Here is a 6000-nt window from a genome sequence, read left to right on the forward strand (position 1 = left end):
ATAGCAGATAAGAGCCTGGGCTTCCTGTCTCACTCAGGGAATTCTCCTTTTATGTTTGCCTTATAAATACTATTTCTTATTTTAAAGAATGTGAAAGACACCAAAGAGACACAGCCAGTCTTTGACAGAAATACAATTATTAAACCAAACCTTTCCATGGACTAAAACAAGAGCTCCACAGCCCTGTGGGCACTCAGAGCATTAGTGGGGAACCAGACCTTGTCTTAGCACTGCCATGCCATGTGACCCTGGATGGGCGATTCCTCTTCCTGTACCTTGGTTTTATCTGCTTAATCCAGATTACTATAACTCCCCATTTCAGGGAGATACCTATACAGGAAATTATAGAAAGAGCTGGCAATAACCTCTGCCATCGAGGTACCTTCATGAAGGGTAAACACCTCTTTCTGCAGAATCTGGCTCTATGGCTTTTTTTTTGCCTTTAGGTAGCTCCCTTGGGAAGCTTGCAGGCTTTGATCCCACCATTACTCCTCCTCTAACACAGAAAGGGCTTAGAAAAAAAGACAGCACCTCTCATGAAACTGCAATTCAGCCTGAAGATCTGTCTGAAGCAAGAGACTGACTGAAAGCTGCTGAGGTGCCCTGGCCAAGGTCTTCTCCTCTGCTCAGGACCCCATGCAGGAGGGGTGTGAAACATCCCTGCAGGTGGTGACGCACCATTCTCCTGGGCATGAAGGCAGGTGATGCTGTGCCACAAGATGAGATCAGTGCATTACTTTGTTTCTTTGTTGCTCAGAGCCTGCAGCTCCTTGGAATACAGTTTGTAGAGATGCCCTTGGAAGGTGAATCAGGCAGAGCTGCTGTTTGCCAGTACCTGTTGTGAGGCATCTCCTTTAGTCTAAATCGTTAGATAGTTTAAGAGCTATTGGACATTGGGCCAGGTTTTGGCAGGATTGTCGCTGCTCAGGCCATAATGTCTCTGCCTCTCATTTGTTCTCATTTGCTCCGGTGAGCAGTGCTCATGACAACTCTGTGGCAGCACATCCTTCAAAGGCCAGCAGCCAGATAAACAAACTGGACTACCAGATATTTCAGCAGCAGGTCTCAGCCAAGGAAGGAAAGCGCTTCAGTCCTTATAACTGCCTGTTTAAGCTCCAGGGAGGGGAAGGAGAGTTAAAACTACCTGCCTTCTTGCAAATCTTCATCCCTTAGAGGTCATTGTTATCTAAGAGAGGAGCCAAGACTTTTGTGATTGCCCAGGGAGGAAGGAGTGGTGCAGGGTAAACAAGGGTGAACATGAGGGGAATGGAAGCATTGCAGGAAAAGGGGAAAAAATAAGAAAGAGTTAAGTTACAGGGGAAATTCCCTTTTCCAGCCCAGATTTTAAATCAGGGTGAGGCAAGCAGAAAAGGAGCAGGACCACTGGAGAGTTACAAGAGCAAGCACTGGACTCCAAGCTGCAGGGGCAGCACTTGGGGAGGTATGTCCAAACAGATTTCAGAATTTATTCTAGCTGCAAGTTCTGCAATTAAAGTGTGAGGCTCCCCCAGTGAAAGCTACCAATCCCATCTGCAGTGGTTTAAACTACAGAAACCTCTTCAAGCTGGTGTGATCAGTGACCGAGGAAAGTCTTTGTTTGCACAGTTATCTCACTGCATTCACGCTTGCTGCTGCAGGATTCCTCTCTTCCCTAGCTGGGCTATTTGTGGTCATCTTAATAATATAGTGCAGAAGTGTGAGAATGTTATGGTTTTGCAATATAACCTGTGCCTGATTACAAAGCAAATTTGGCCTTTGTATTAAGGTAACCAAAGTGCTATAAATTTCTAGGTGAAGAATAAGCGCTTCTTACAGCAAAGCAAGGGTGTTCAAAGACATTTGTCCCCGTTTAATTAGATTTCAAAAGTGGGTTTAAATGAGCTTTAAGCCTCCAGACTGCTGGGGAAGCCCAATATTTTACCTCCATGCCTTGTGACGATAAATAACCTTAATGCCTATTCTTCCAGACAGAGTTACCACCTTCTCAGGGCCAAGCGAGCAGTGTATTTATGTTATTGATTGAAACAACAGTTTAGTCTGCCACTTGGTTTGAAAGGATCTACCTGAGAGCAATCAATCCCGTTCAGGTCCATCTCCCAGCCGGTGTGTGACTGCCACCTTCACTGACAGCTACACCTCCCTCCCAGGAAAGCCAGAGACCTTTAAGACAGCAATGCAGATTTAGGCACTTATCCAGACCAGTCCATTACTCTCTCCAGACCACTGGGGAGCTCTGCGTGATCTTCATTGCACACCGGGGAAAAATCATGATAAAAGAGAAGCAAAGGACTTGTTCCTTCCCTTCAGAAATACCCTCCGTGCAGGCGGAGCACAGCTTACAGGTATCTTCTGATGACGAGGAGGAGACATGCAGAGCTGCATGCTTGCACTTCCAGGCATGTCTCAGAAGTGGGATTTTAACAGGGTGGGGGAATACCTCTGAACAAGCTCGTTATTCTCCCCATTTCATTATCTAACCGTCCCTGGTTGTGTAGCAACGACATAAAGAGTTTGGGGGCTGACAATTTGCTGGAGATTTCACCTGGGTAGCTGCAAGAACAGGGCTGTGATTCCTCTTATGTGACACAATAGCAGCTGCTCAGCCCCAGCTCTGAGATGGCTCTAGCCCAAAAGAAATATGAGGCTCTCATTTACATCAGTTGCATTTTTGCTTCAGAAAGAAAATAAATTGACTAATACAGCAGGATAAATCCCCCGACATGTACATAGAAACATCTGCCTAGGATAAGAAAGGGAAACTATGCAGCGGTTATTAAGGAATAGGAAATATTTCCATGGATTGACAAGGTTAGTCTGTGACCCCTTAAAAGCATGTCAGATTAAGTCATTCTGATGTAAATTCCATATATTCCAGGTAACCAAAGCACTTTGGCTGACTAGTACTGTTATGACCTTCAAGAAGACTCACATAGATATATGCATACACATGCGTGCACCTTTGGGGTCTAATTCTGACCAAGTTACACCCGCCTAGTTTAAGTCCTGGTTTGTGCAGCACATGCAAACAGTTAAAGTGAGTTAATTCCTTCTCTTGAACCTGAAATGCAGCTGCCTGCCAGCCTCAAAAAGACATGTCTGAGCAAGAGTCATCCCAATGGTCTGAATTGGGCAATTCAGATAAGTTGTCCTTAGTCCTCAGGCTCTAACCTCTACAGAGAGCGGGGGTGTTAAATTCCCATCTCCTCACCACTAGCTCTTAAAGTCCTTTACAGAGGTCGTCTGGATTTTCTGTCCTTATTCCTCTGTCCTCCCTGAATCCCGCAGCCAAGCCCTTGTCACTCCTCCCTTAGCTCCCTCTTAGCCTGGAGTAGGTCAGAAAGAAAGAAAGATGTATTCCTTTGGAGGAAAAAAAGAAAGCCAAGAGGAAAACAACGAGGTCTTATTGAGTTTGGAACTGTTCAGTCTTTCCTTATTTATTTGAAATTATGTTTTTCAATCTGTTTTCAGTTTCTGGAGAAAGTCAGCCCTATGAGACCACCCTCAAGCGAATCAGCACAGGAGGAAGCGTTACCCTGGGGCGGATACAGGAGGTTATAGGTCTTTGCACAGGGCAAAGCAGAGACCTCAGACTTTTGAGAGGGGTAAAGGAGGAGCTGTGGTGGTAGAAACCAGCCAACTTCCACCAGATGCCCTAAAAAGTACACAGCAATAGGAGATGGGTAACACCCTACACTGACTAGTCAAAACTGAATAACTTCAAACCACTCTAATTTCTTTTTAATGGAAGAACGATAGGTTTTGTGGGTAGAGAAGCACAAATATCACTGTATCCTGACTTTTAGAGGTGTCCATCACTGTCCCATTCATGTTGCTGTAGATAAGTTATGGAAACATCAACAGGTAGAGCTGTGATGAGGCAGAGGAGGGCGGAAAAAGCAGACTCCAGGAGTCATTTTCTATGGCTGCTGTCAGATCAAAAGGCAGTATCTGCAGATGGTAGCCCTGGTCTGCTATCATTGGAGATTTCCAGTACAGAAGGGGATAAAGAAAGGACAAGGGTGCTTACTAAATCTGCAGATACTGCTAAGCTGGGAAGACCTGTGACCATGTTGTGGGACAGAAATAATTCAAAACAGTCTTGGCAAACGACTGAAAGTTTTAAACAGTGTAATTCAATAAAGGACAAGTAAACAACATCTAATTTCATTGGGAATAATTCACTGGCATCAAGGCAAACTAGGGAGCTACAGCCCAGGCAGCAGAGCTGAAGCAGGGAGGATCACGAGTTAGGGAGGTTAGATGGCTGCTGTAAAACCAAAAGGCAGATACTGTCCAGGGCTGCAGAATCCCCCATGATGCCCAGACAACACAGTTAGAAAGTCTTCCTCTTTACTCAGCTTTGCCAGAGTCTTGAGTTCTGGAACCACAGCTCAGAAATGTGTGGATGAACTGCAGGTAAAAGTGGTAAGAGATATAGAAAATTCTCTGTGCTATGAAAGGTTGAAACAGGAGCTGTTCAACTTAGGAAAAAAAAAAAAAAAGAGAGAGGAGAAGCACCTAATGCTCTGCAAATAAAAGGTTACTAGAGAAAAGAAGTTATCAGGTTTTTTTGTGGTCGTCTGGGCAAGAAGGAATGGACTTGGACTGCAGTAGAGGAAATTCAGAAACAATTCCTAATATTTAACCAAGCAAAATGGACAGAGAAGAACTAGAACTGCCGGGTACATGAGAGATCTGGATTCTGTAGCCATAAGAATCTTCCAAGAACAGTTTAGAAAAGCATCTGTCAGGGGCACAGCAAGGTGAGTCAATCCTGCCTTTAAACATGAAGAAAGGCAGAGACTCATGGCCTTTCCAACCCAATTTTCTGCAGCTCCTGTAACTACTATTGTTAGTACTTGCCTCACTAAAATGGAACAGTTTCTCATCTTCCTGGAACATACTTTGCCAAAGACAGAGCAAAGAAAAAAAGGCATTTTAATTGGAAACTTCGCCATTCACCTCCCGTCCATCTCCCACAAAACAGAAAAACAGTCAAGTCATCTCTTCCTAACCGCATTCTCCCATGAGGTTTTTGTAGAGAGGAAAAAACCCAAATCCATTAAAAAAGTAATATTGCTTTTCTTATTGAAATGAAAATAACTGAAAAAGTTCTTTTCCCCACTGAAAAATAAAGAGGTGAAGGGAGGAGCAGCAGACAGGCTTTATGGAGGCATTTATCTCTGAATTCGTCAAGATACCAGTGACGCTAGCTTTGGGGAAGGAGATGGCCCTGTGTGCTTAACAGCCCAGAGTAACGCTGCAAATTGGTGGAGGCTTTGAGGTATAGCAAACTCCTGTAACCAGTGGAAACTCTGGTGCGGATGTGGGGTGGATTTGTGTAAGCAGAAAGTAATTTCCTTCTCAGGCAAATTCAGCTCAAGTATTTCTGAAGGCTGCAAAATTGGCTTCAGAAAAGTCTCATGAGTAGCAGCTTCAAATGGATTATTCAAACACTTTACATTTATACTACAGTTTGCAACAAGCAAGGGGTTTTAATAATGTATATCTTTATTCCAAGAAGAGAGTTGCCAAATTCAAATTGGGGGGCAGATTTTCCTAAAGGAAGCAGAGAGCTGAGGCTTTTCTTTGGGACCATACTGAATTAATTCTGAAATCTAATCATGCAAACTCTTTGCAGACATTGACTTCGTGTCTCAGTTCTGCGGCTGGTCAAGAAGAATGGTCTTAAACTTTTATATACACACATACACCAAAAAAACCCCCATGCATTTATTTCTAACTGATTCCACATAAAATCGTTTTTGCAAATATTGATCTGAGGATTCTGGCAAGAACGAAAAGCACTAAACGAGGCTAACTGAACTATAACAGAAAAAAGTGAGAATAGGACTAGAACCAACACTACATGAAAGTTTGTCTGCTATCACTCTTTTAAACTGTTCCCAACAAAACATGAGCCTGGAGGATATTGAAAACTCACATGCAAGCACTGTCCACAGTCATCGATCGCATTATTTTCTGGGCTAAGCAGGGGCT

The sequence above is a fragment of the Rissa tridactyla genome, chromosome 6 (assembly GCF_028500815.1).
Source record: "Rissa tridactyla isolate bRisTri1 chromosome 6, bRisTri1.patW.cur.20221130, whole genome shotgun sequence".
Lineage (NCBI taxonomy): Eukaryota > Metazoa > Chordata > Aves > Charadriiformes > Laridae > Rissa > Rissa tridactyla.